Genomic DNA, 27,500 nt, shown 5'->3' with positions numbered 1-27,500 from the left:
ACACGCCCACACGCATAGACACGCAAGCACATAGTACCTTCACATTTGCACAGAGCAGATCTAATCCAACCTATTGACGATTTAAAGCTCTTCTGTTAGTTTGATTGATATTATTTTGTGAAAAGTTTAAATTGATAATTTTGCAGATTGGAAGCTAAAATATTTTAACTGATAAGCTTCTTTTCTTACCTTTTCTTTTCCTCTTAACAATTTAGGCTAAAAGAAAACTACTTCAATGTTATAATTAAAATTTTCGCTTTTTTTTTTAAACTTTTCAAAAGTAATAAGTTAAGAGGTTTAATTTAAAAAGAGAAAATGCTGATGTTAAAATAAGCACCACTATATTGCATATTTACTTTGCTTTCCCTTATTTAAAAGATTATTATTATTATTATTATTATTATTATTATTATTATTATTATTATTATTATTATTATTATTATTATTATTATCATCATCAAAGGCGAACTGGCAGAACCGTTAGCATGCTGAGCGAAATACTAAGCAGTATTTCGCCCGTCGCTAGGTTCTGAGTTCAAATTCTGCCAAGGTTGACTTTGCCTTTCATCCTTTCGGGGTTGATAAATTAAGTACCAGTCAAGTATTGGGGGTCGATGTGATCGATTTACCACCCCACTCCCACAAATTTCAGGCCTTGTGCCTATAATAGAAAGGATCATTACTATTATCAGTTACGCAGTGGATTCGATATATTTGACTTAATCGCTTCCCCAAAATTTCAGGCCTTGCGCTTCCAGTAGAAAGGATTATTATCAATATTATTAATACTATCGTCATCATCATCACCATCACCACCATCATCACCACCATCGTCATCACCATCATCATCATCATCATCATCATCATCGTTGTTGTGATCATCATGAGTATTAATATTATTATTTCTTATCTAAGGCGCTAGCATTTCATACATTGTTTTCGTCAATATGCTATCAATGCTGAAATATATGTAGCAAATCTTTACAGTTTAATATTTTACAAGACAGATGGAGAGTGAAAGAGGGGAGGTGGAGGAGGGAATGATGGAAAAAAAAAATCGAAATGTCATATAGTTATGTTTTATCATCGTATACTTCGTGCCAAGTCAGCAATATAACGTTGATAAGCGTTGATATAAATATGCCCATTAACCGGTTTTCTTAATAAACACGAATCTGGAAAACGATTCATTTTTAGTTGTTACGTTTTACAAGAAAATGAAAAGCTAAAAGATAACATACACATCCTATACACATACACACGGAATCCCATCTATAATGGTACCTTATTTCTGCTTCAACATACTTATGTAACATGTATTTAAGCATATGTGTGTGTGTTTGTGTGTAGGTGTGTGTTTGCATACATATAAACGCATGTCTGCGTGCGTGTGAGTATTAATGTATAAATATATCTGTAGAAGATGGAAGATATATTTATGACGACCTGTAACTGATTGCAGTCATTCGATTAGGAGTGGTAGTTGTGGTGATGATAGCAAGACTAGCGAAGAATTTCCAGTGATACGGAGAACGATGATAACTTGTATAACTCTGGCTACATTATTAAAAAAAAAAGCTGCAATAATGTTATTGCTATTTCTAAAGGAGCATTAGTGATTAATGGGAAACGCTGGGCGTGTGGCGATGGGGGATCGCAGCAAATTTCCTAATTATCAACTCTCTAAACTACATATTTTTTAAACCAAAGAACGTAACATAGAGCGTCGCCTAGAGTAATCATGATTTTCTCAGTATGGTTACTTAACAGAATTACGTCTCGCAAGGTGTAAAATCAATAATTCCGAAATGGCATAAGATTTCCTTCAGAAATTTACTTAATTAATCTGCAATACACGCGTAAGTATCAACTATTAAAAATAATAAAGAAATAGCTAAGTTGGGTTGTCTACAAAATTAAATGGTGGTCGGTGTTAAAAAAAAGAAAAAGCCAAAAAATTTTGTGCGAAATTCTCATTCCACAAATTAAATAGAAAAATGAATAAAATATAGGAAGTTGTAAAGACGACGTGACATACAGGACACCAGTTCATCGTCTGAGAAGTACCCGCTTGGCGAATAACAACTGGTTGTTCTTGCTGCTGTTTAGCAAGGTGTTATCATTTAGACAGATATGGCTGCTACTCTTAATAGGTCGATCAATAGTGTAGAAAGCTCACAGGATAGGAAGGGTGCATGCGTGGACATGTGGTTGGTCATACAGGTAGAAAATTTGTTCCTCAGCCATTTGGTCCCTGTTTCGATACTAAAGTATGTGTGACATCGTGGATAAGTGTTTTCTATAACAGATGATTTTTATTTAAATGATAACCGATAGATTTGATGCATGGAATCGAATTGAAGCAAGTCCTAGCAAGTCATTAGAAGCGAATTTGATGAAAAAAGAATAGTAACACAATAATCAACATGAAAAACTTACACTACTCATGTGATTAAAAGATATAGAACACAAGAGTAGCATGGGGAAAGTGAAGGTTTCGAGGTAAAGCAGCCTGACATTCTTTTTCTTATCGAGTCCAGTGATATTTGAGCATATTTGTCTGTTCGTTGTACGGTGCAAGGTCAACAGAAGTTCAGCAAAAGCAATTCAACAGATGTTCCATAGTTTCTGGCTCTATGCCACAGTCACGGTATTGTTGAAGCAGCTGTTTCTTTGTTCAGTGTCACCTTGACTTTGCCAACTCCATTTCTTAGTAAACTAAGGCATTTCCATTTTGCCTACCTTGCATCCGCCCCAGGCGGTAGCTGTTTACTTCCCCCATTTCCATGAGTGTTGAGGGTGGTAGGCTTTCTTTCTACTTCCGTCAAAGTTGTTCTCACATATTGAAAAATATTAGAAAACATTATAAACTTTTCCAACAATGAATAAGTCATATTCTTGTATGGAAAATTTCGACGACAGTATATGCATCTCACTGTACGTACCCTTCTGAACGGAGACATCCCAGAATATATCAGTATTGTTTGTGCGTATTAAAAAGAAGCGTATTTCGAATCTTGATAACAAATCTTGTAAATAACCTTGTAAATATTTGGGAATACGACGTTTTATAATCAAATATTTTACTGACAGGCATGTATGATCTCGTGCGACAATGTCGATTTACATTTCCCATTTCATAAGTAGATACTAACGAGGAAGCACAGCCATAACATGATACAGTCAAGAAACTGGATGATTCATGTCACATTTGAAAAGTTCAGACTTCGGATGATAACAAAAATTTCAAAGCTAGGTTCCGAATCTTCATATTTACCAAGAATTATTTGCTGCTATCCAAACCCATCATCCTTTAATTTCTCTTTTGAATACATTAAATACATATGTATATTGTCATTTTGCAACAAATCGGATAAGTGGAATCAACGTGCCGAGACACCTTACCAAACGTTTGACAAATCTATTGTTGTTTACCATATTTTGTATGATTTATTCAAAACGAAAAGTGGGTACTCGTGGCTTTCTGACACCCTGCCGAAGGAGCCTGTACATTGACGCTCGACATGATGCAAACACCAGCCAGATCTTTAATAGATAATATTCTGTCGACTTCAGGAAAGAAGTACATATTCGATAATGTCGCTTTAATTATACTATGTCTGAAACGTCTTTTGATCATAAGTTTGTTCGATCAGATACGATCTAGAAGTGAACAATAACAAAAATACATCGAGCGTTTTCGTACTGATTCTGAATTCGACTTGCACGTAGCGCCTGCTCGATTTTTTTCTTTTCTATTATTCTTTTGTTGTTCATCATTATATTCTATTTGTCTACGTACCGTATAAACTTCTCATTAACAAAAATAAAAGTGAAAATACTTGGCTCATGATAGCGATGTATGTGTAAATATATATAACATGAATATGTGTGTGTGTGTGTGTGTGTGTGCATTTGTATGTATATAAATACATACATACATACATATATATATATATATATATATATATACACACTCTTGCACACAGACACGCACACACATCACATGTTATGGAAAAATGGCACTGTAATTATACAGGAAACTAAAAGCAGCAGAGAGTCAACTGAAAAACAGACTGAAATATTACCGGAAAGGAAAAATAAGAAATTTGGGCAGGAAACTAAACAGAATATACGCGCACAGATCGAAAAGAAAAAAAAGAAGAAAAATACTTATTGGAAACGGAAAACATTCAAACCGGCAAATGTGTTCCCGAACATCAGTAACGAACACACAAACAAACAAGCAAATAAATAAATAAATAAATAAATAGATATAGATTTTTATGAAAAAAATCAAGGTTTCTGGTCTAAGGCAAAAACAAATCTAAATAATATTTAATTCGAGACAGATCTGTATACGCTAACATGAAATAAATGAAGCGCAGGTCATAATAGGTTGTAAATATCATGCCGAGGTACATGTATTTTGTCAAGATGCCCAGAATTTGTATGGATAAAACGGAGAGACAGCAAAATCTACACTGTACAACTCCAAGATCAATAATAAAAATGTTTGAACCAATGAAGGAAGATGCATGCAAATATTCACACACACACTCTCTCTGTGTCTCTCTCTCTGTGTCTCTCTCTCTGTGTCTCTCTCTCTGTTATATGTTCACTCTCATATATATGTGCGCTGTTACATGTACAGAAAACAGACATGCTTACACAAGGAGATACATATAGAGTGACAAACACAAATACAGGCACACTTTAGATATACACAGTCACGCACGCATATATGCACACACGCCCACCACATATGAATTATCTTACACGCACGGACATACAAAGAGACACATTCACACACAGCATCACACATAAATCCTCTTACACGCAAGCAAGTACTCACTTATATACATTCGTATATAAAACACATTTAATAAAAGATTAACCAAATATTAATGACAGAACTAAAACATAAAGTCAGATTAAAAATACAAACTAAAAATAAAAGACAACGGGAGAGCATGTGCATGTGTTTTTACATAAGGATATATGCATACAAGTATGTATATATACGTATGTTTACATTCATATATACATACATGGATATATGCATACATACATACACGAAATAAATAGCATTTGTATGTATGTATGTATGTATGTATGTATGTATGTATGTATGTATGTATGTGAAAATGACTTCATTTAACAAGTAATGGAACGAAACACACACTGAATGTGTATCAACATGTATTTTTTATGTATGCATATATATATATATATATATATATATATATGTACACACACACATATGTATATATATTTGTGTATATAGATAAGTATATATGTGCATATATATATGTATACACATATATACATCACACATATGTGTGTATATACACTGTGAGAATGTATTTTATTATGTATGTATGTATGTATGTGTGTATATATATATATATATATATATATGTGTGTACACACATATAAGTAAATATATATACATATGTATATATATTTGTGTATATGTGCATATATATATGAATATATTTATATATATATATATATATGTATACATATATATACATCACATATATACATGCATATATACATATATATATATATATATATATATATATATATATATATATATATATATATATATATATATATATATATACATATACGTGTATGTGTACACAAATATATGTATGTATTCAATTATATATGTGTGTATATACACTGTGAGAATGAGCTGGAAAGACAGAAATTTAGAGAGAGAAAGTGAGGAGATGGTGTAAGATACATAAAACACAAACAAATAAATTTGCTCCAGGCAGGCAACATACGCACATCTATAGAGCCGAAATGGTAATCGAATTTAATGCATTGCTTTTCAAGTCTGGGGAGAAGAAAGAAACCCATTATGCAGAATTGAAGAAAACAGTTCTTTAAGTTATACACATAATGTAAGCGCAAGAAGAGTGCAGCGGCTTAAGAGAAACGATAAAGCGCCGGATCAAATGTTTTAGAGCATTTATTTACGGCCCTTGGTTATATTTTGATTTAACGTTAGGGTACAAGTATGGCAGTGCGGTTATGAAATTCGCGCTACGATCTCGTTAATCTAAGTTCGATTTGATCCTACGTCTTGGTAGTTTGGACAACTGTCTACTAGTATAGCGTAAGATCGAGTCAAGTCTTGTGGTTGAAATTTGGGAGAAATTTTTCTATGGAATTCGTCAAATTGTACCTGTCTTTGGGAGGTGATTTAAAATGTCGCTCAGGTAAACATAAGCATCTGGCACTTGCGTGAATTTAACGAGTCCATTCTGTTGTAAGTATTCAGACAAGGTTTTCGGTTTAACAGTAAATCTTCCTGTTTCTTACCACCAGTCTCAAAGATCCTGCAAAATATCATAAGCACTGCCATATTCTTGTAACTAATAAACAAACTTGCTAACTAACTAACTAACTAAATAAATAGATAAATAACTACCTCGCTTATTACATCACTAACACTTGGAAGCAATAAAAAAAATTACCGGTCAAATACTGATCCATTATCTAAATAAATCAATAGGGATGACTGTCGTTGATCAATTACTCTGACCACTAAAATGTGAAACAATTCAGGCCAATTTATCCCACATTAGTTCTTTAACAAGTATTATTAAACTTCAGAAATAATTATATTTTGAACAGGTTTAATGCAATATCACTCAAAACCAATTAGAATTCATACATTCAGATGCTCTCAAAAACGAGAGCAACGTACTTAATATAAATTTAAGTGATCTTTCTCTGTCCGTTACGTTTTTATGTTAGTTAACTCTTTCTAGACCGTTGGTGCAAGGAAAACGAAACTCAAACTAGCAACTCGTCTAATCCCAGGGAATGTCATAGGGGGATCTATTGTTTTAAGGGCCGCCTAATTGGGGCCCCACTGATCCACTCTATTTTTACTGCATTTTAATCTAAATACATGGCATTGGCGATCAAATCGGAGCAATGACAATGAATTTCATACCATGAACTCCAAGAGAGTATCGTAATGAAGTTCAATTTCTGAAGGATCGCTAAATGGGGCCCCACTGACCGCACCTATTTTTACTGTATTTACCTCGCTCCTACGCTTATTGATTAAACTATGATCAGCATCAGTGCTAAGCACATTTGCCGAAATAAGTTCCATTACACAAGGGTAGAGGGCCGCGAAGCGGCTCGATAGTGGGACCGAAGGGTTTAAAGGTGCCCTCCGCAGGAACTAGCCCTGAATGCCGCCCCAAAGGCGGCTTCAAGGCTAATAACATATAACTACCGACATCTTTGTTTGGTAGCGGTAGCAGAGGATATATACATACATAATAGAGTATTCTTTACTCTTAACTGTGAAACGATCGTACTAAATTAACTAAAGGCAAGTGGTTTTTTTACTCTTCTCTACTGTTTTTTGTTCTGTGTGTATCAAAAATATCGCTATCAATTTAGAGTAATAATTTTGTAGTTTTGGAATCAGTAGTTCTTTGGCTGCTATTTCTGAATTCTCAGTATGTTGGAGAAGCAGGTTACTGTCAATCCCTATATATTTATGATTATACATACATATATATATATATAATGCAAGTATGTATGTATGCATATATATTGGTATGTACACTGTGTGAGAGAGATAGACAGAAAGAGAGAGAGAGAGAGAGCGAGAGAGAGAGAGAAAGGAGGAGGATATGTCTCTTTATCTCCCTCTTTCTCTCTCTCTATATATATTTGACTGAAGATACATAAAACGCATACAAACATATTTGCTTCAGGTAGGCAACATACACTGACGAGGTCTAATGACACCGAAACATTAATCACGTCACGCTTCTACTAACATCACAGCCACTCACTCGCTCCATTTATCCACATACTTTTTATAAAACAGTTTCAATGAATCAAAATTTTATGGTTACCTTCCTTCTTTCTTTCTTTTTTCTGAGATTGGAAACCATAATTAGGATGATTAGTTATCCTCACCACGGAAGCAGTTTTAATAGCTTACAATTTCTACATTAAATGCGTTAACACCTGGCTTTGATATTTCCTCATATGCCTATTGTAATACATCGGTGAAACAGAAAACATATATAAGAAACCAACAACCAGTGGAGGTTTCGTGTAACAAAATTTCAAATGAATTCGGTAATAGATAATATTTGCAAATGAAAAAGTAATGAAATTTATAAACGCAATTTATATTTTAGCAATATAATTCCTCAAATCGTGCGCTAGCATACACAACCATTTATTAAATAAATATATCATAGCAAAACACACGCGCGTGCATACGCACACATCGATAAGCCTATGTGTATGTATGTATAATGTGAGTTTAGAGGGATGTATTATCCAGGCGGATACCATGGTAACTCTCAGTTATGTTCCAGGTTACGGCTAACTGCATCGATTGGTATTTAACGTCTATGACTATCAGGTGTTGTCACTCCTAAAAATATGCTGTATGACCTACAGTAAAATACAAGGAAATGAATTTTGAGGATGTACCAGTCTCCATATTCTCTATCATTAGAATTACTGCATGGCCGCAGCTCTGAGCTGAAACTGCAGAAGAAAAAAATATATATAAACACACACATACACACACATAAACACACACACACACACACACACACACACACACACACACACACACACACACACACACACACACACACACACACTCACACACACACTCTGGACACATATTTTTCTTTAAGTGTTATATTTGGTTGGACCATTCTTCTCATTTGATTCATTCACATAGTCAGAACACCAACTACCTTGTGATTCATTGTACATTCTGTGTAATTGACTATTTTACTTAGATTAACTGAAGTTCTAATGCTTAGATTGATGTGCACCTGCACACCTTTACATAAATATCCATATATATATATATATATATATATATATACAATTGTTGTGTGTGCGTATATATATTTATATGTATATATACATACATATACATACATACATACACACATACAATCAAATATATATATATGCATAACACCAGATGGATGGAGAAGGGAATCAATAAAATCAGAAGGAAAGTAGAAAAATGCCCACTGAGATGCTGGAGCATTATTGAATAAACAATGCAATTTATTTTAATAGCATTCATCTCTTCCGCTTTATTGCTAGGAATGGTATCCCAAAATGAAATACTTACAAACATACTACTGAATCAAGGTCGATCATTTAAAGATTCTATTTTCTGATGTCGACCTCCCATCAATATCTTTTATATTTTCCAAGGTAGCGCAGATATAAAAAGATCAAAGGCAAATCAATTGAAATATATTTTATATTATTTCGTGTCTATATTAAATCTTGATTTCTCCCCCACTGCAAGTTTGCGCCTTTGGGTTTTCTCTCTACGATGATGCTCCAAGATGGTTAGAAACTGTTTAAATCGATACCATTTTTTCTACCCTGAAATTCATAAAACCGATGGCGGAATCACTTCGCGTACTTTCCAGTTTTCTGTTGCTTGCCTTAGCCATCGTTCTGCGGCTTTGAAGGGAAATTGCCTTGATGGATTTAGTCAATTATATCGACTATGCCTTTTTTTTCAGACTGGTAAATATTCAATTGTATTCGTTTCGTGTACCACTACATTACGGGAACGTATCAAACCAACACCGGTTGTCAAGCAATGGATGTAAAACATATAGGCACGTATACACATGAATACACACACACACACGCACACACACACACACACGCACACACACACACACAGATACACGCACAGACACACATACGCACATGCACACAAATAATAGCATGTAAATAGTGGGTTGAGAAACACTTTTGTACACAGACACACACATACAACCACGTGAATGTTACGTTCCAAAAACGCGTGATAGGTGAAAATCCGCGAAGTAGAAACAGTACTGTACTGTATATTTTTTTCTATTACTTTTACAATTTGTATATATTTATTTTATTACAAATGCAAATCAACACCACGGAAGAATCGGCGTAAGCTTAAATAATTAACCTTGGTAGATGAACCGCGATAGGTGAACCGCGATGGCGAGGAATTATTGTATTTACTTGTGTCAACCGAATTCACTCACAAAGCATTGGCTGGCCTGGAGCTGTAGTAGAAGGCATTTACCTAAGGTGCCGCAGCGTAGCAGGGATAACCGGAAACCCATGTAGTTGCAAAGCTAGCTTCTTAACCTAAGGGTCATGCTTACACCTATAAATGAAATAATAGTTTCGTAGAAAATATGGGATCGATCTTAGAAATTTGTGGTGAATTTAGACGTTCGACAAAAATTGAATAATCAAAGTACGCGAAAGAAGCCATTTGAAGATCACAGGGTGAGATTTGAAGGTTATACAGTTGTTATTTCTAGCAACTTACCACTTAAACCATATGCTGTCTAGTAAACGGCTATTTAAAAACAGTAATATATAGTATGTGTGTGCGTCCGAGTGTGTGTTCGGAAATTTAAAAGAATTTTCTGTTTTAAAATTTTATGATTTTATATTTATGTGAGAAAGTTTCCTCATTTTAAAGATTAGTTATTATTTACGGTCGCCAAGCAACCAATAAAATGTTAGACTAACATATCAATATATATTCAGTACACGCTGATACACCTCTGAATATGTAAACCTACGAAAGCAATATCGACATGACTGCAATTAAATTTACGCGCGCGTGCGTGTGCGTGCACATGTGTGAGTGAGTATGTGAAAGAGAAACCGACACGTAGTGCGTATACGTGTCTGTAACAATACTGGTGTATGTAACCATATATATATATATATATATATATATATATATATATATATATATATATATATATATATATATATATATATATATATATATATATATATATATACGTACACACATACGCATATATGCATGTATATCTACACACACACACACACATATATATATATATACACATATATATATATATATATATATACATACACATATATATGCGTGTAAACATGTTCGTATACACACACACATACATATATACGTATATATTATATATATACATGTATACACATGTGTATACATATATACATATTTGTACGTATTAGCATAAATGTATGTATGTGTGTAAATATATTTTGTAAATATTTACATAAATGTACACACATATCACACACTCAAACACACACACACACACACACACACACACATTTTCAAAAAAGTACGAATTAACTCATAGATATATATCTGAGTATACACATGCAACCACACAAACAGGCCCATAGATACACAAACATCCATCAAACACACACATATAAAACATTAAGCTGATGTGTAATTTTACGTATCTGTCTTACAAAATCATGTTTGCTTATGTTCTTGAATTATGTACATATATTATGAATATTATGTATATCTTATTGATAAGATTACACATTCTGTAAAGATTTATAACTCAATAAATGGCAGATACTGTTTAACTGCTTCTAACAATATCGAACCAAACCTAGACTTAGTTATGAACGATAAATACTATGCAGCGTGATTTGGATTCAGAATAACAAAGGAGCTTACCAGTGAAAATTAATCATTGTCTTCTACTGTTTAACTTAGTACACCGAACAATCTATCTATCTATCTATCTATCTATCTATCTATCTATCTATCTATCTATCTATCTATCTATCTATCTATCACTGTAAATATATATATGTGTGTGTTTTATCTATTTTTTGCTGTTGTCATTTCAAGAAAATTATATTGTTTTACAGCTGTGTTATAAACCATGGAACAACGAGGTCCCAATGCCATCTTGGTTTTAGCAATGTTTCAATGTTTTACATTATTGACCTAGAACGCTGTATAAATAATAAAATATTGGATAAATTTACACTAATGGTACAAATCATTAGACGAGTAAAAGTACAATGCATACCGTGTAATGAGTACTTTTTCTCTGGTTCACTGTGTGCAACCCATTAGGAACAAGACCAAACAAGAACGAAATCACAGGATACGGCGGTCTCGGCAGGGTAGATAGCGGAGATCTATCTCCCCGCTAGCAATATAAACAAGAGTGCATTTTGTATCAAAAACCAATATGAGACTTACTCTCAAACTAACTACCACAGTAAAGTTTGTTCCAACAGCACATCCACGTTTAAGTGGGCATACATATTATCTTTCGGTATTAGAACTGCTTCTGTCGCTAATATATATATTTTAACAAGCTAACTGGCTAATCGTAACACCCGCGCCTGTTCTGGCCCCAGTTAATCGTTGGTGAGAAGATGAATCATCATTGACAAGACCAAACAAAATCGAAATCACGTGATCTGGTGGTCTCGGCGCTGGAGGTAGCGATATAAATAGCTACATTTTGCACCAAAAAGCCAATATGAGTGTTTCTCTTATGTTACTCAACACACAATGTAGAGTGTATTACGAATTAAGTTATCCTTCCAAGGCTGGTACAGTTGCATTCTTGGAGAACTCTTCACGGCGTGACCCTTTCTCTGATGGATGCTCCAAGAATGCACAATACTAGCCTTGTAAGACTCATATATTCTTAAATAATTTATGATATGTATCGTTTTATATATATATATATATATATATATATATATATATATATATATATATATATATATATATATATATATATATATATATACACGCATATGTGCATGTGTATGAGTAAATATTTAATTATATGTACACTGTGTATATGTGTGTGTATGTGTTTGTGTGTGTGTTTGTGTGAGTGTGTGTATGTGTGTGTGTGTGTAAGTGCGTGTCTGTGCTTGTGTACGTGCCTCTGAATGTGTTTGCTCGTGTGTAAAAATGTAGGGTCTAATATCTTTATTTAATAGCTGACTTATCTATTAGTTATATTACTATTATTAGTTTTCACCGTTCCAGTTCATAGAGTAATGATTTTATTCGAAACTGCTCTTATTTATTGCGAAGATAACAATGGAGAAAAATATAATTCCCCCTTAATAGTTTGCATTATCTGCGGTGCGCTTCTACTGTCTGTTACCTACTTGATTATTATAGATAGTTTATTAATTTCTTTGCAACAATGTGTGGGTATCCTTTTACGTTGATTAATATATATTTTCATGTCTCGCTTCTTTAGTGCATTCATTTGAATTGATTAATACAAATGCGTCTATTCCTTTTACTTATTTGTCAAGAGAATGGATTATTAGTTGAGGAATTCTATGTAAATATAAACAAATCACTTCACTATGCTTGTAGTATATGCGTGTACACTTGTTTCGATGTGAAAATTTAGACGTGTATATTTATGAATATCGGTGTATTCGTTGCTGTAGTATATCAGACAGACAGATAGACAAACACTCGCACACACACACATAAGTGTGTGTGTGTGTGTGTCTGTGTGTGTGTGTTTGTTTATATTGGCGTGCTCATTTGTAGAGTTTAATGTTTCTCATTATTTCTTTTATATGCTTGCCAAGACGACGAAGTATCTCTTGATACAACCGTTCATAAACAAAGAGAAGAAGACATTCCGATATCATTGAATTTAACACGAGGTACGAAGCGTTATTGATAGAGAAAAGCGTCTTATTATATACAAGACCACAAGAAAAATTATACTAACCCTTGTTTAAAGTTTCCTTGCAACCTGCCTATTACTATGTGAATAGAACACAACAATGAGTGTGAGGAGTGGGAGAAAGTAAGAAAGAGAGTGAGGGAAAGGGAGAGACACGCATACAGATAAAGTGAAAAGAACAGGATGTCTACGAATATGTGATTATGCTTGCTTTTGACTGCATTATAGAGATGATGCACGATGAGATGCAACAGAGCAACTAAACAGATATATTCAGCTTAATGTAAGTGTGCAGTTATTTTAAATTGGAAACTGTAATATCCTCCTTTTAAATGCTTCTTACTTTCACTTAACAAAGTTAATGGATTACTACACTCACGCAAGCGACGAATAAAATGTGTTCTTTAATCGCTACTCTCGTTACTAAGTAGATCTCATTATTACTCAGAAAATAAACTTAGAAAATCACTTACCTAAGAAAACGTCGTCATGTATCAAAAGGAATACTTCAGAAAGATCACAACCATTTAAAACCAGTATTTAACCGATTCGTCATATTACTTAGTATATGATCAGTGGATATGAGATGCATTCAAACAGTAGCCGACTTGATTTTTCCCCGCCAAAGCTAATACGATGTATGCAAAATCCTTTGGGTGGAAGGTAAGCATCATGTCGCCTCCATAATGCTTAGAGTCTCCAAGAGTGTTGGAGCACGGAAGAACGACGATAAACTGCAACTGCAGCAAAATATGGCATCTGCCGCTCTCCTGATCACTTCTGGGACGACTTCATTTCGCCTAATTCTGAAGTATATTGTGTTTTTTAATATTATACGCCTCTAATTGGATTTTTCCCGAACGAAAATACGCCGCTTCTGGCGTTAAAACAAAACACATTCGTTAAGTGTGTGGTATTTATAATTTCATTTTAAAGCTGTTCCTATTGCATGTATATGCGACCCTACTGCAAACTGCTAGATAGTTTATACTAGTTTTGACTAGCAATTCCGATTTTGTTTCGGAAGTGACATGTATACGCGAAATTGCAAAGCCTCAACTAAAGCGAAATACGATATCTGTGGCTTTCGTGATCACTTCTGGGGCGATTTCGTTTCGCTTACCTCTGAAGGGGCCAAAATCGCAACATCTGACATTTAAACAATATACATTCGCTAAGTGCGTGGTATTGATAATGACTCATTTACTGCAGGAGAAAGCAACAGAAAACAAAATATCCAGTTATTCCCGTGATGGAGACCAAGTCTGAATGCTTGCGGCAGTGATGAGAAACTTCTGAATAAGAGGTGGTTACACCGGGCAACTGATTATATTTCCAATGTACAAAGACTTCGAAATTGAAGTATTCAAGATGTTGGGCATGAAGGTGAAAACAACACCAGTAGTAATTGGAGCATTGGGCATGATAAAAAGACATTCGAGCAAAAACGCAGAAGCTTTGATTTTCAACACTACACACACTATCGAAAAAATAGCCCTGCTAGTAACGGTCCACATACTACGCAAGACACAATCATTTCAATAATACAAACAAAACAGGGAATAAACACAAGACACACTCTATATAGCAGGCTAGGTATCCAACGTATTACACACACAACACACAATACTAACACAACAAAAGACTGCATCATACCCCATAAAAAAAAAGGAACTGACTCAATACCCTACCGGGAAGAGCTTGCACACTCCCAGCAACACAGAAGTGTAGCAGGTGATGCAGTAGAAATTTGTCTGAAACTACCAAATGTTGAATAATAATAATAATAATAATAATAATAATGATAATGATAATGATAATGATAATGATAATGATAATAATACCCCTCTATTGTATATATGAGTGCAGTCTTCATTTTTTAATTTCCAATTCGTGGTCATTGTCTGTCTGTCTGTCTGTCTGTCTGTCTATCATTTTGTCTATATTATTTGATATATTCTAGAATATTATAAGTCTAAACTTAGTGTAGTTTGGATATTACAATCAAATGGATGATTTTATCGAATACTCGGTACTTTGCTTGCAAAGATTTTATAGGTAGTTTGAAAGATATATTTGTACTGTATGTATCAATGTGTGCAAAACATCCTTTTGTGAGTAACGTATAGTATCAATATCTTTGAAATTTCTTCCACTATGGCCAAAACATTTTTCAGTAGAAAAAAAATAGTTATGTCACACTGGGTAACTTGATTCACTTTTACCCTGACGCAATTTCTGAGGCGGCGTGATTATATTAAGAATTTCCTGACAAGTTTAGCAACTGGAATTAGATTTAATGCCCCGAGACTTAAATATGTTATTACTTTTGCAACTGAATCACAACTTTAATATTATCAAGTTTAGTTTGTGAGCGTTGAACAAGCAAGGTGTGAAATATAAGCCACTCAGGCTCAGGGCTTTAATTCCAAGTTGAGAAAGAAATTCACTTCATTTTATTCCCCTGAGGATAAAAATGGAAAGTGAATAATACCAAAACATTCTATTTCTTCCCCCGTAAAAATATCGCCTAGACTAATAAGATTCCTCGTCATTTCACTTTACTCACGACATCTTAATGCCAATGGTACCAGGATCCATATTTTATTTATATATTTATTTTAATTTTTTGTCGTTTATAGTTAAAAATAGTGACGTTAATTATAGGTTTCCAGCAGACTAATTAATCATTGGTTTGCAGAATTTCTGTGGGTGATAATGACAAGGGAATGACTGCAACTAGGTGTAGAACAAATACCGCAGTGGTCTTCGTTTGTAATGCAACAGTCTTTTGGCTGTATTCTTACTAACATTTGAATTCTTTGACGGTAAACACACACACACACACACACACACACACATACATGCACAGACACACACACACATACACATACGCACACCTATGCATATGTATTTTAGCGGCTTATGTAATTTCTTTCTGACGAACTTCCATTTTCAGAAAGTAATTTAACCCGCAGCTATGATAGAGGACACTCGCCTAGATTAAATTGCTGCTCAGAGGAAACGAACCTGGAGCCAAGTGATTGTGAAGCAAACTTTTGAACCACATTGCCAAACTTAACATTATGATACACATCATCTTGTTAATTTTACACCGTTAAAAACAATGCAGAACCTTTATAAGAAATAAATTAATATTATCAAGCTTAATGAGGAGAAGAGAATTTAGCTACTGGCAAACTGAGTTTCCAAGTATGTTGCAGTTCTCGAACATGATTGAAATTAATTTATTTTCATTACACTGTTAAAACGTTGAGAAAGATATGAATACGAGCGAGGCGAAACTTCATTCTTTTCTGTATGGGAAGACAAATGATTATGAAAGTTTAGTAAAACTTTGTTGTACGAAAACTAATGATGGATTTTGTAATGCCTCTCAAATCGGTAATCTTGCTTCAGGGGAAAATCTGGTGTAAACAGAATAAATTTGATTTGCATATGAATATTTAATTTTGATGTTTTCATTTTATTGCTATCAAATGGTTTTGTTAATATTGTTGTTGTCAATGTAGAAAATAGAGAACTGTATTTCTTTTATTATACAAAATAACAATTCCTGAAAACTGTAAATCCTAACTTTAACTATCTATAATGCAGAACAGATCCCACCACAGCACTGGATTCATGACCTATGACTTATAGATATCTATCTATCTATCTATCTATCTATCTATCTATCTATCTATCTATCTATCTATATATATATATATATATATATATATATATATATATATATATATATATATATATATATATATATATCGTGGGTTCGATTCTTAGATTGGGCGTCGCGATGTGCCTCTGAGTAGAAAACGTGATTTCACATTGCTTCAGTCTACTGTACTGAAATAAATACAAGCCAGGTGTGGCAACTCCTTTCTTTGTCTAGCTGTTGTACATTTTCTAACGACTACATGCACACACACACACACACACACACACACACACAGATATGATGTTTATGTACTTGTGCATGTTACCTGTGTATGTTATGCTCAATAATAAATGTAAAAGTAAAAGAAGTCATGGCTCCTTCGATTTTCAGTATTAAATTTTATGCGAATATTTGCTTTTAAAAAAAGAATTTATGCAAATCATTGCATGCTTGTTCGTTATCTTCTAAATAGAACTTGCGGACTATCCTTCATGCATGGTTACGAAAATCAGTTATGTTCGTGAACTCACATGCACACTATATCAAATACATGAAAGATCAAACTAGTTACACCTTTTTCCACTTTAGCACATAAGACATGGTCCACTTCTCTTTTTTCTCGTCAGCCATGTTGTATATTATTCTCGAAGCCCCGCAGTAATCACTCTCCAAAAATCCTTCCTACTTAGAACTTTAACCTCAAGTATATTTTCCTACAGACAGCGACATAGACTTAAAACATGAACATCAAGCACATCAGTCTCGCGGGAGGTAGAGTGTGTGAAAAGGCCACGAGGATTACTAGTTTCCTGCTGAAGAAACCATAAAAAGCGAATATTTGGGATATTATTTTCTGATAACATTTCGACAACTGTTTTTTTTTTTTTTTACTATTAGCATCGAAATATGAAAATAGGATCGAAATAGTGAAAGAAGTTTGTTTTCTTTTCATCGCTCATTGTTAAGTGGCTTCTATCACTAGCCTACACTTATATGAGAACGTACCCAAAATAACACGTAATGTTGCTGCTAGCTTTGATAATTTTTTTTGATCTAGTGCAACATGAAAATAATCTGCTTCGAGAGGGAATAAAAAGGTAAAGAAAGATGTTTATGAAAATCACTTAATATGCATATGAATATACTCGAAATGTACTCTATTTTGGTCATAAGAAAGATTGAAAAGTGAAATGCTGAGAAGTGCTAAAATTTCTTGATACATACGTATACATACATACATATATAAATACATACATACGTACACTCAAACACACGCATACACACACATTCACACACACACAAACATACAAACACACATATATGCATGTACAGATATATACATATGTATGAATATAAACATATTTACATATATGTATGTAAAGATATACACATATGTATGAAAATGTGTGTGTGTGTGTGTATATAATTACATTTTTTTTTTCACACGCACACACATAAAAGCATGTGCAGATATTTCCATATATAAATATTTTCACACACACACACATACTTATATACATATGTATTATATACATATACGACAGTAAAATAAAATAAGATAGTCACAAACTATAGAGAATGGCACAATGACAACCTTCTCAAAAGTCCCCAGAAGGGCCAGTCTGCTCTGCTGAGGCTTGACTGAAACCAGACATATTTCCTTCAAGTTTATGCCCACTATTTCAAGTGAACGATAGTTTTGAGAAAACAGTGTCTGATTCACAATTAACGTGGGGTAGTCACGGATAGAACATTTCTGATCATAAGTCTACTCTTCGATTAGAGACCTCCTGAGGACCTCCGATAGAATTCCATTTTGTATTGAACGTTTGACCTCGTGATACTAGTAATAATTATTTTGTACGCAACCGAGTTTCGTTGGAAATTGAATATCAGGAATTCCAAACTAGGCAGCGTTACATATGATAAATGTTCAACTCTCTACTTCTGAAGTAGTGAATACTCCATCGGTTTCGACGATGAGCATTCAGTTACTGGATCGTCAACTGAATTCTTACTCGTGGAATTAACCATGTGTGAAAACTGGGCTTTTGAATTACAGGTTCTGAACGCAAGTTTAAAGTCGTGTCTTCACTGACACTACGTAACAAAGATAACCATTTCAATTACAGGCATAATCCAAAAAGAAGGAAAGATACAGAAAGAAAGAATCGATGATGTGATTGTTTACTTTTAGAATGGCATTGTATGGTACGTGTGAGAAGCCAAGTCTGGCGAGTTTGAACACAAAATAAGCAGAATATTTGGGCCAGATAAAGGGTTAAATAAATTGTTACTTTAAAGCAATTTATCTCAAAATATTGTATATTCATGTGATTGTAATTATTCTAGGAACTAATAAAGTTAGCCAGGTCAAGTATTTTGAGTTAAAGTATAAAATGCAACTATTCATATGATATGATTGAAGTCTCGGGGAAGATAAAGTAAGAGTGTTGACACAAACTAGAAAAATTTGAACATACGAGTACAATTTATTTTGTGAGAATAACCATTTCTCTACGTAATAATGGTGACAGAAATTTTAAGAGTGCTTTGGAACTAGATTTAAGCAAAATAACATTTTTTAAATGGAATTTTATAACGTACTTCTACTACATATCCATAAACTACTGATTTCTTACAAACTTCTTTAAATCAAAATAACCTCTAAAATAGATGGGTTTCATGTTAAATATTGATTTCTTACAATACCACAATCTCATGTACTTACTAGGAAGGAGCTATATAACTAATTGAATCGATCTCGCGTTTATGCCTGCCATCTATTGCCATTTACAAATGCTGTTTTCGCATTGGCATACGGCTGCAGGTAAATTATCAAGTGGAGTTGTTGTCGAAATAATTGTCCCTAATACTCTTCTCGATCACTCGACCACTGCAGGATTTGAACACAGAATTTATGCGAACATAATGAAATACTGCAATTCTCTTCATGCACCACACATATTTTTCTGTCACATCACGACTTTTAATAATCGCTTCCAGCTTTGACAAAATGTCGCAAATTTCTCCCTGTCGGCACCGAGGGACCTGATTTGTATAAGTGCCAACACCAGCAGCAGTGAGGTTTGAACTTACGACACGTAGACAACAATCAGCAGTAGTACATTTACTTTGATGCTCTACCATTTTGGCTATTCTACCGCTCTTGCTACTCACCAAATCATTTGTGTTTCTTTTGTTTCCCTTCGCCCTGACCGTTGCACCTTCTACTTACATTTGTCGCCTCCTCACTTCCTTTAACCTCTACTCACGCTAACTCCAATTGATTTACCTTGCAACGCTTTTTGACGTTTTTTCTCACATTTCCGTCCATCTCTTTTCCCTTACGGCACAAAATTTTATTACATTGAACACATTATTACACTAAACTAATTCATTTATACTGTGGCGACGCAGAAGTCACTAACTTCCTTGGGTCCAACCGTTTTACTTCATTTAACATCGGTTTGTAACTTGAGCCTGGCACTAAATATTGTCCATGAAAGCGCAGTCAGTTAAATCAACTATACTGTATTTAACTGCTTGTCATTTTATCGATCTCGGAGGATGAAAGGGAAAAACGGCCTAAACATAACTGGTGTCAACTAATTACCATAGTTTATTTTGTCCAACGCTAAACGGTTGAATCACTCGACTGTCGGACAAAAATTTTTGTGGTTTTAGTCACAACTCAGTATAGTTACAAATCTTGAGGCCAAAATTAGCTTTCATCGTTCATCATCAATAAAAATACGTACCAGTCAAGTACTGAACTCGATTTAATCGACTAAGGCCTTTCCATCGAATCTGTGTACATAACATAAATCAATATCAATCAACGAAGGTGAAACAAATAAGAGTCAATAAAAAGTCTGTGACTTAGTTTTAATCCACGGTGGAAGCTATTTCACTTCGTTTCGATTAAAAATATTTCCAAAAAGTTATAATCGTTTTAATGTTCTGTTCCACCCATCATCTAAAATATAGGTTCTTTGTGTCTAGCCAAAAATTAACCAAAATCAATGTTTAAATTATATGGGAGCAAAATAATGTGAATGTCTAACAAATTTCGTTATAAAGTATAAAATCAATTTCAGAAACACATACGCGTGTATATATTTGTTTTTCTGAATATATATTCTTTGTATTTGAATAGTCAATTATTTAGCATTTTAATTGGGTTTATACAACTTCAATCAATATACAATCTCTGTCTGTCTGTAACAATTTAAGAAACAATATAATTATTATTTTGTAATTAGTTATTCAAATAAGAAACGTCGAGCATAGTTAATAACAAAAAATTATTCTAACATTGATTTCTGTTTTCTTGTTATCGGTTTAGTGGAGGGAGAAAGAGCTGCACCCATGGCTGTTGCAGACAGTCTGAAGCAGTTGGATATGAGAGCAGAGTAAAAGAAAATCAAAGCCAGCCAACACTTGCAATCAAATATGTCTTGGTAACTTATACCAAGCTTTCGCTAATTGTTTTATGTACTTATGCAATCGTGAACACATATACACTCTCAACCTTATTCACAACGGAACAATCAATAGGTGTTAGATGAAATGGGGGTGGGTTGGCATTCATTACAGCTGAGTAGACTTAACGGGTAATGACGAAGACGCAACGCACCACCCGGTCCAGGAACTGTACCTACAACATTCAAATTATGAACCACAAACCTTAGCCACTGGTCCATTCATCTTCAGACAGGAAAAATACAATTAAATTGATCCTAGAGCTTGAATAGCGTTATTTCCCCCTAGATTCATCGTATTGATATTCATAGTTAGCGTCACTCACTTTGTGTGTGTGTGTGTGTACTTACATCACGTTACATAGATAGCTGTTTCAATATTGCATCAATTGCGTACGCCAGATTATTTATTCATTCCAGCAGCTATTCTCAATGAAAGCAAATGTATTATTCATTGTTTCCACCATCAGAAGCGACACATCTCGTTCAGACATGTGGTTGGCTGTGAGTACATGCCATTGAAAAAACCCAACAAGGATTTCTAGCTAATCCCTGCTGGGACCACTTTTCGTTTCCCTCCGATATATGTATTGTTTTGAACACAGCGGGTCCATAAGATATTTTATTTTGGACAAAACTGCAGTAACTTGGCTGTCAATTGCGTATGTGATTGATGAATGATACATAAATGGCAATTAATATATATATGTCGATTCGAAACTTGATATTATTTAATTTTATTTCAAGTTCTTGATTTTTTTTTTTTTTTGTATATTTCAAACATTGCCTTGTGTAAATTTTTATCTCCTAATTGTTTGGATAATGTCTCTTGACTGAATTCTTCAGCTTACATTATTATCGTATTTGACTTGAATATAAAGCTGTTTTCTCAATAACCATTCTGAATGGAACATAAGTAATTACGCATGGTGTTTTGATCCGCAGTCTAGTATCTTTGCTACTCAGTACCCAACAAAATAATAACGATTTTTACCACAGATGTAACACTATACACTTTTTAGGTGTTGGGGAGAATAGCCGTTTAAACCGACACCAGAATTTTATTAATAACTATTTTACCGGCACCCAATTAATCAAAATGGTAATTAAGCTTTATTTTATAAGAGCTGTGATGAAGCTAGAATCTGCACCAGTAAAGAGTAAATACAACAAATTCATCAAGTAGAATATATTAGTCAACCGCGAGGAATACAAGAAGGCTGACTTAACAGTGGCTATAATAGGATGAGTAAAAGATTGCTGTCAATATTAATCATATAAACAGGTTTGTATGAGCCGAAGTGAGTGACAGAAAGAGAATTGGTTACCACTGGTAACCATTGCTTATTTCTCCGTCGAAGACCCTGTTCCGAAACTTTAGACTTCTCTCATTCATAGTGGCATACTAACTCATGCCACTTATGAATGTAAAGTTTAACACTCATTGATTTCTTAAGATTCAGTAGGAGTTAATTTACATCATTTAGGCGTCCCCAGCCTGCGTCATTCTTTAAGTAAATATATTTACGAACTTATTTGTTTTACATTCCCAGATTTCCTGATTTAATTCTCACCCAAGCCTCACTTTAGCTGCAAATATGTGATTTTTTTTATTGTTGTTAAAACATGAAGAATTCATTGCAATTTAAAAAATGTCAAGCGTCTCAAGCGATTATAGCCTCGATGTTAAAACACCTAGTCAAGATGTCTACGAATAATGTAACCTACACCAACCAAAAAATGTACAGTTCAACACGTGTTTAATTGATAGATGCACTGCAGATGCCATATATCTCATAAATTTGAAGCATCAATATTTTTAAAGTAGCAAAATCGACATCCATAGAAGTTTTTATCCTGAATATGTTTTCTTTTTATTAGAATAATATGTTCGTTCACTTAACATTTTAATTAGGTTTGCTAAAGTTCACTCAATACGTGGTTCCTGTGTGTCTATTTATCAGTCTCGTAATAAAAGCTAATCTTCGGCGTCCAATAATTAAATGTTCCTCAAAGATATGGGCAAACGTGTTTAAATTAAACTAATAAGATATAGATTCGATAAACCTAATACTGAATTAATGCTGCAATTTAAATATATTTAAAACATATATTCTACAACTTTAAAGAAATAATGATCTGTCTGTTGTACTAGTCCCATATTTTTTTAATCCAGATTTATAAAATTAATGTCTTAGTGTTGCTTTGCCTTCGTGAATATCAATAATTTTGGAATCCGCTATCAATTGATCTCTTTAAGACATAAAAATATGTAAAACTCTACTGATTATATATATATATATATATATATATATATATATATATATATATATATATATATATATATATATATATATATTCAAACTATGAGTAGATATCAATTTATCGATGCTGCTTGGCTGGATATTCATAAATCAAAATTCACAGTTGATTGCTTTTATTCTTGCGAAAGAAAATACACATCTAGAGATAAACAAAGCGCTATTAGAGTAAATGAAACTACTGATATATATATATATATATATATATATATATATATATATATATAGATATATATATATATATATATATATATATATATATAGATATATATATATATATATATATATATATATATATATATATATGGTGGGTGTATTTATGCATGTATATATATGCTTGCTTGTTCGTATATGTGTATGACTCCGGTAGTCATTTACTTTGCACAAGTAGAATAGAAAAGTTAAGTCGTCACAAAGACAAGAACCAGAACCAGGGAAGCTATATTATGAAAGTTTGGTGAAAAAGAAAACTGTAATAAAAAGGAACAAAACAGGAAAATGAGAGAATCATAACTAGTAGGGAGAAACAGAGAGCAAGACGACCTTTACTAGAACTAAGCAAAATGTATTTATTACATTACTATAAGAACGGTTACATTACCTGCTGGACACTTTGGGGGAAATATTGGTTTGAGTTTAAATAGTACCGTTGAAATCTGTTTATGTCAATTGTATATCGAGTGGAATTACAAAAAGTAAAACTATATTGATTGATCTACTACAAGAAATCATGGCCCTTGAGGTTAAAATATAAAAACATGGCAATTTTGGCGAGAATATGTCAGTTATTGTATCAAGTTTTATTCGTTTTCAATGAACATATATTTTGTTCTGCTTCTGTTACTTTAGAAAAAGCCTGTAGATACGGGTTGCTGACTACGAATGGGTATAAATGGAAGCGATAAAAACAAAAAATTAATGAATATACAAGCATTGGCTACTTATTTGAGGTGGAGGACGACAAATCTCACATGATTTCTTTCCATTTATTTAAAATATAGAAAACAGAAATCTAAAGCCCTGGTTTATAATAGCAGCACTTATACTTTTCGCATCACCTTACTTCATAAGGAATGAACAACGGAATGAAACAAAAAGCTGAGTAATTCTACTCTTAGTGGTGAAAATAACATATCCGATATGTCAGAGCAAATTACGAAAAGGTGGTGTCACATTAGCTTCTAACTTCTATTTCTACTGAAGGAATGTGAGTGTTTTGCTTCTTTTTTTTTACCAAGTGTCAGCTAGACGAATTCACAATTGTGCTGAACATTTTTCTAGACACTCCCATTTCCTTTTTGTTCTTAGCCATTTGTTCGTTTCATTCTTCATTTTACTTTTGTTATTTTAATCTTGCACCTTGTCCATTTATATTTACCACAAATCACTATTTTACTTCCAAGATATATATGTCAGTTTTCTTTATTTTTATTCAATGATTGACTTTTATAAAAGAATTCTTTTCTATTTGTGGAAAATCAGGGAGTAGTTTTTCATAATTTGCGTGTTTGTGTATACATACATATTATATATATATATATATATACATACTGTGTATCTCTCTCTGTGTGTGTGTATATATATATATATATATATATATATATATATATATATATATATATATATACATATATTCACACACACACATTTGCGCGCGCATTTATATACACACAAATATACGCACACCTACTGAATTCCTTCACGTACATTTTATTTGTTTTATTCACACTACTTCTGACGTCTGTTTCAGATTGACTTCAACTTCGATGGAACTTGCAAAGTTGCAAAACCTGATAACATCTATTTAACTACTCTCATCAGAACTATAGTTTTTCTCGTATAGCACTGGTAACCTGTTGAATTTTTATTATTCAGTCAGGTAAGAAACACTGTTCTCGGCTTTTGCTTCCCCTATCTAAACTGGTGAGGCCAATGCAATGTATACACTGTTCGAAAAAGTGTTTGCTAATTCTACAAAAAAAAAAAAAAATGTTGGGAGGAGGGTGTTTCATACTGTGTCAGGTTAAGGAAGAAAAGATTGACCTTTACAGAATTTGGCGGTTAGATATATACGTAGGGAATATAATAGAGAGATAGAAGGAGTATGTGGGAAAGTGCATGTAACGTGTCGAGTGATGTTTGTCTTTCAACTAGATGACTTTTTTATTCTCTTTTCGATGTTGTTCCGAATGTTTGTATCTCTAAATGCAGCGCCGCTTCTGAGTGGATCATATTTATGCTTTGTCGGTAATAAGCTCGGGATAAGTGCTAAAGTATTTTCTCGGCCTGAATTGCTGTAAGTCTAGCATTAGTCATCTAAGTTATGTATGCAATAATTTTGTATGCACAAAATTGTTATGAATGAAACTAGGTTTCATCTTTGTATAAATGTATACGATTAGATGTAAGAACCAGAAAGCTGTTAATGTAGAAAAACAATATATATATATATATATATGGGGGAACCTACGGAATAAGTTACTGTGATTATGTAATGCTAATGTAACTCCAGGAGAACAAAAGATATTCTAACAGAGTGAAGATTGATTTGGAGTTTAAAATACGAGTATCTGAAGAAACGGTTTTAAGTCGGTCAGCAGTTCTTATGTATGCCGTGACTTTTGGCCTCTTCTGTACAGGCGTCTCTGCGCTACAATAATCGTTTGCTATGTTTATTTCTGGAATCCAATAACTTCTGTTCAAAAGAAACCGATACAATTAACATATCAAAGAAAACCGCCTGTTTCATAGTTGGATATGTTACTTGTATATTTCTCCTTTCTAATTCTTAAACGTTGAAGGCAGTAAACGTATTTCGATGGATCGTGCAGCAATTAGACTAAAGCTCCGATTTCTTACATCACCTCACTCATTAATCTCTGTATTTTAGTATTTTATACAGACATACAATGCCGCCAAGATTTCACATAATTCTTTCATTTATTGACCAAAGATAGAGCGTCAGCATTAGTTGACTCGTACTGCCATTACTGGTAAGCGAAAAGCTCCCATGAATGACACTTACTGTCTTAGAAAAGGATATAACAGATAATAATCTGGAATAAGTAAAGCTTGAAAATATCAGATATTCTCCAAAAGGTAAGACATCAGTCTTTAAACTATGCATTACACTAGCAAAAAAGAAAATCGATGGATGGTCATAACTGAAATAGCTTTGATCATTTGGTCTTCTAGATCAGAGCTGACTTGGAGCTAAACAACTACAAAAACTGTTTTCTTTGGACAGAGTTTCTCTGATTTAATAGAGCTTGCTTATCTACTGTAAATAGCGGTTTGTGTTTCTTTCTTTCTGTTAATGCAAAGATACTGACACACTGTTTTGAATAATTGCAATTTCTGAAGATGTTGGAAAAAGAGAAAAAAAAAAAAATTTTTTTTTCCTAACATTCGAATGTCAATGAAACATTTTTGAATATAGATCAGTCTAATTGTGAAAGGATTTCTACAT

The 27,500-nt window shown here is 33.5% G+C and overlaps 1 long non-coding RNA gene across 2 annotated transcripts in view; it reads right to left on the bottom strand.

Annotated features, from left to right (window-relative positions):
* LOC128249189 (uncharacterized) overlaps nucleotides 1–27,500 on the bottom strand; it is a 291,399-nt gene that overhangs the window by 194,539 nt on the left and 69,360 nt on the right. The gene's annotated exons all lie outside the window — the stretch shown is intronic.

This window comes from Octopus bimaculoides, chromosome 12 (genome assembly GCF_046866305.1).
Source record: "Octopus bimaculoides isolate indiv1 chromosome 12, ASM4686630v1, whole genome shotgun sequence".
In the NCBI taxonomy this organism is placed as follows: domain Eukaryota; kingdom Metazoa; phylum Mollusca; class Cephalopoda; order Octopoda; family Octopodidae; genus Octopus; species Octopus bimaculoides.
Note: the sequence above shows the minus strand (reverse complement) of the source record. Positions and strands in the feature narration are given on the sequence as shown.